Genomic DNA, 5825 nt, shown 5'->3' with positions numbered 1-5825 from the left:
TGTTTTCGAGATCCCCTACCACACCCCCAAGGGACTCCGATCCCCCCATCCTATGTCTTAGCGAAGTTATTCTGTGATCGTTATAATACACAAGCGTTAGTTTACGAGATTTGGGGACTTGAGTTGCACGAGAGTTCAGTTACATACGGATTCAGTTACACGGGGGGTTTAGTTAAATTTTCAGCTAGTGTGACCGCCATTTTTTTGATCTGGTTAAGTGGGTATAATCTGGTTTGGTTTGCTATTGCGAGAGGACTCAAGCGATTTCTTTCTTACGGGGTTTCAGTTATACAGGGGTTCAGTTACATGGGGTTGGTGGTTGTTATAATACACAAGTTCTATTTGAACAGTGTTGTGAGATCTCCTACCACACCCCCAAAGGACTCCGACCCCCCCATCCCATGTATTAGCGAAGTTACTCTGTGATCGTTATAATACACAAGCGTTAGTTTACGAGATTTGGGGACTTGAGTTGCACGAGAGTTCAGTTACATACGGATTCACTTACACGGGGGGTTTAGTTAAATTTTCAGCTAGTGTGACCGCCATTTTTTGATCTGGTTAAGTGGGTATAATCTGGTTTGGTTTGCTATTGCGAGAGGACTCAAGCGATTTCTTTCTTACGGGGTTTCAGTTATACAGGGGTTCAGTTACATGGGGTCGGTGGTCGTTATAATACAAAAGTTCTATTTGAATAGTGTTGTGAGATCCCCTACCACACCCCCAAAGGACTCCGATCCTCCCATCGCACCCCCTGTATTAGCGAAGTTACTCTGTGGTCGTCATAATGCACAAGCTGTAGTTTACGAAATTTGGGAGCGGGAGTTGCACGAGAGTTCAGTTACATACAGATTCAGTTACACGGTGGGTTTAGTTAAATTTTCGTCTGAAAAATAGGAGTTCACACTTAAAAAAGTTCTATTAAGAGTTATTTTTATGGAAATGGTTGATTTTTGAACCAAAACTATACTTTTCTGACTGAACATACACATTTGAATCAGAAAAGGTGAAAATGTACACATCTAAAACAGAAAAGTGTGTTTTGACTATATTTTCTATGATTTAGTCTGAAAAATAGGACTTCACTAAATAATCCCTTTATTTTCCTTTTGTTGAACACGATTGGCTGAAACAAAAGCGAGACTCTTAAAATCACAACAACTGAAGGCCAGTAAATAATTCCTTTGTTTTTTTGTTAAACAAGATTGGCTGAAACAAAAGCTGAACTCTTAAAATCACAACAACTGAAGGTAAGTAAACAATTCATTTGATTTTTTGTTAAACATGATTGGCTTAAATAAAAGCTGAACTCTAAAAATAAAAAAAAATTAAGGTCATTAAATATTTTCTTTGTTTTTTTTTTTTTTTTTAAACACTATTTTATTAAAAAAAAGCGTAACTCTTAAAATCACAACAACTGAAGGTCAGTAAATAATTCCTTTGATTTTTTATTAAACACGATTGGCTGAAATAAAAGCAGAACTCTTAAGATCACAACAACTGAAGGTCAGTAAATGATTCCTTTGTTTTTTTTGTTAAACACGATTAGCTGAAATAAAAGCAGAACTTTTAAAATCAGAACAACTGAAGGTCAGAAAATAATTCCTTTTTTTGTTAAACACGATTGGCTGAAATAAAAGCGGAACTCTTAAAATCACAACTGAATGTCAGTAAATAATTCCTTTTGTTTTTTGTTAAACACGATTAGCTTAAACAAATGAAAAACTTTTAAAATTACAAAAACTGAAGGTCAGTAAATAATTCCTTTGTTTTTTAGTTAAACATGATTGGCTGAAACCAAAGCGGAACTCTTAAAATCACAACAACTGAAGGTCAGTAAATAATTCCTTTTTTTTGTTAAAAACGATTGGTTTAAAAAAAAGCGAAATTTTTAAGATCACAACTGAAGGTCAGAAAGTAATTCCTTTTGTTTTTTTGTTAAACACGATTGGCTTAGACAAAAGCAGAACATTTAAAATCACAACTGAAGGTCGGTACATAATTCGTTTGTTTTTTTTTTTAAACACGATTGGCCGAAACGAAAGCGGAACTTTTAAAATCAAAACAACTGAAGGTCAGTAAAACATTCCTTTGTTTTTTTGTTAAACACAATTGGCTGAAAAAAAAGCATAATTCTTAAAATCACAAAAAGTGAAGTTTATTAAATAATTAATTTGTTGTTTTTTTTGTTAAAATTATTATGATTAAACAAAACCGTAAAATTTAAAGTCACAACTGAAAGTCAGTAAATGATTCCTTTGTTTTTTATTTAACACGAATGTATTGAAAAAAAAGCGTAGCTTTTAAAATCAAAACAACTGATGTTCATTAAATTATTTCCTCGTTTTTTTTGTTAAACAAGATTTGCTTAAAAAAATGTATACCATTTATAATCACCAAATGTTAAATTCAGTAAATAGGTACTTTGTTTTTTTTGTTAAACACGAAGGTCTTTAACAAATGTAGACCTTTTATAATCAACAACCCTTGAGGACATTAAATGTTGCCTTTGTTTTTTTGTTAAGCGCGAGGGCTTGAAATAGTAACGGAAATCTTATAATCACTGAACTCGCAGTACAAACAATATTATCTTTGTTTTTTTTGTTAAGACCGAGTAGCTGAAACAAAAGCGAACACTTTAAAATCACAACTGAAAGTTAGTACATGGTTTCTTTTGTTTTTTTGTTAATAACGATTGACTGAAATAAAAGCGGAACTCTTAAAATCACAAAAACTGAAGGTCAGTAAATAATTCCTTTTTTTTTCTTTTGTTAAACACGATTGGCTTAAACAAAAGCGAAAATCTTAAAATCACACCAACTTAAGGGCATTAATTAATTCATTTTTTTTGTTAAAAACTTGTTTATTAAACAAAATCGTACAACTTATTATCATAACAACTGAAGGCCATTAAATGATTAAATTGTTTTTTTTGTTAAAAAAGATTGGCTGAAACAAAAGCAGAACTCTAAAATTCACAAGTATATAATTCATCTGTTTTTTTGTTAAGCACGATTGGATGAAACAAAAGCGGAACTTTTAAAATTACAAAAACTAAAGGTCAGTAAATAATTCCTTTGTTTTCCTTTTGTTAAACACGATTGGCTGAAAAAAAAGTTTAACTTTTAAAATCACAACAATTGAAGGTATTTAAATAATTCCTTTTGTTTTTTTGTTAAACACTATTGTCTGAAACAAAAGTGTAACGATTAAAATCACAACTGAAGGTTGGAAAATGATTCCTTTGTTTTTTTTGTTAAAAACGAATGGCTGAAGCTAATGCGTAAAATTTACAGTCAAAACAACTGAAGGTCAGTAAAAGTTTCCTTTATTTTTTTGTTAAACATTAGTAGATTAAATAAAAGTAGAGCTTTTAAAATCACAAAAACTTAAGTTCATTAATAAATTACTTTGTTTTTTTTTTGTTAAACAAGATAGGATTAAACAAATTCGTTAATTTTAAAATCACAAAAAATTTTTGTCAGAAAATAATTAATTTGATTTTTTGTTAAAAAAGTGGTGTAGAAATAAAATCGGAACTTTTATATTACAAACAACAGAAGGTTAGTAAATAATTCCGTTGTTTTGCTTTTTTTAGACACGGTTGGCTTAAATAAAAGCGGAACTTTTAAAATAACAACAACTGAAGGTCAGAAATTAATTCCTTTTTTTGTTAAACACGATTGGCTGAAACAAAAGCAGAACTTTTAAAATCACAACTGAAGGTCAGTAAATAATTCCTTTTGTTTTTTTGTTAAACACGATTGGCTGAAACCAAAGCAAAACTTTTAAAATCACTCCAACTTAAGGTCATTAAATATTTCCTTTGTTTTTTTGTTAAACATGATTGTCTGAAATTAAAGCTTAAATTTTAGAAACACAGCAACTGTAGTACATACAATAATTCCCTTTTTTTTTTTTGGTTAAAAATACTGGATTAAACAAATGCAAAACCCTTAGGGTCACAACTGAATGTCATTAAACAATTACTTTTGTTTTTTTGTTAAACACTATTGGCTTAAAAAAAAGCGGAACGTTTAAAATACCAAATGAAGGTCAGTAAATAATTCCTTTGTTTTTTTTTGTTAAACACGATTGGCCGAAACGAAAGCGGAACTTTTAAAATCACAACAACTGAAGGTCATTAAATAATTCCTTTGTTTTTTTGTTAAACACGATTGTATTAAAAAAAAGCAGAATTCTTAAAATCACAACAACTGAAGGTTATTAAATAATTACTTTGTTGTTTTTTTTGTTAAAATTGATTTGCTTAATCAAAAGAGTAACTCTTAAAATCACAACAACTGAAAGTCAGTAAATAATTCGATTTTTTTTTTTTAAACACGATTGATTGAAACAAAAGCGGAGCTCTTAAAATCACAAAAAATGATGTTCATTAAATATTTTTCTCGTTTTTTTTGTTAAACACGATTGGCTGAAAAAAAAGCGGAAGTCTTATAATCACAACAACTGGAGGTAAGTAAATAATTCATTTGTTTTTTTTGCTAAACACCATTGGCGTAATCAAAAGCGGAAGTCTTAAAATAACAGCAAGTTAAGGTCGGAAAATAATTTCTTTGTTATTTTGTTAAAAACGAATTGCTGAAATAATAGCGAAAATCTTATAATCACAGTAATTGAAGGTCCGTAAATGATTTCGTTGTTTTTTTTGTTAAACATTAGTGGCTGAAACAAAAGCAGAAACCTTAAAATCACAACTTATAGTTAGTGCAAGGGTCCTTTTGTTTTTTTGTTATAAACGATTGTCTGAAATAAAACCATAACTCTTAAAATCACAAAAACTTAAGGTCCGTAAATAATTCCTTTGTTTTTTTTTTGTTAAAAACGATTGGTTGAAATAAAAGCGAGACTTTTAAAATCACAACAACTGAAGTTCAGTAAATAATTCCTTTGTTTTTTTGTTAAACACTATTGGCTGAAACAAAAGCAGAACTTTTATAATCACAACAACTGAAGGTCAGTAAATAATTTCTTTGTTTTTTTTTGTTAAACACGATTGGCTGAAGCAAAAGCGGAACTTTTAAAATCACAACTAAAGGAGGTCAGTAAATAATTCATTTTGTTTTTTTGTTAAACACGATTGGCTGAAACAAAAGCGGAACTTTTAAAATTACAAAAACTAAAGGTCAGTAAATAATCCCTTTATTTTCGTTTTGTTAAAAACTATTGTCTGAAATAAAAGCGAAACTTTTAAAAACACAACAACTGTTGTCAATTATATAATTCCTTTGTTTTTTTGTTAATCACTATAGGCTTAAACAATATCGGACCTCTTATTATCACAACAACTTACGTGCATTAATCAAATCCTATGTTTTTTTGTTAAACACGATATTATGGAACAAATGTGGAACTCTTAAAATCACAACAACTGAAGGTCAGTAAATAATTCCTTTTTTTTTTTTTTGTTAAACACAATTTTCTGAAACAAAAGCGAAACTCTTAAAATCACAACAACTGAAGGTCAGCAAATAGTTCTTTTGTTTTGCTTTTGTTAGACACGATTGGCTGAAACAAAAGCGGAACTTTTAAAATCACAACAGCTGAAGGTCAGAAAATAATTCCTTTTTTTTATTAACCACGATTGGCTGAAACAAAAGCAGAACTTTTAAAATCACAACTGAAGGTCAGTTAATAATTCCTTTTGTTTTTTTTGTTAAATACGATTGGCTGAAACAAAAGCAAAACTTTTAAAATCACAACAACTGAAGATCAGTAGATAATTCCTTTGTTTTTTTTGTTAAACAAGATTGGCTGAAACGAAAGCAGAACTCTTAAAATCACAACAACTGAAGGTCAGTAAA

This window comes from Artemia sp. Qi Xiang Cuo, chromosome 8 (assembly GCF_049724085.1).
Source record: "Artemia sp. Qi Xiang Cuo chromosome 8, ASM4972408v1, whole genome shotgun sequence".
NCBI classification, from domain to species: domain Eukaryota; kingdom Metazoa; phylum Arthropoda; class Branchiopoda; order Anostraca; family Artemiidae; genus Artemia; species Artemia sp. Qi Xiang Cuo.
Note: the sequence above shows the minus strand (reverse complement) of the source record.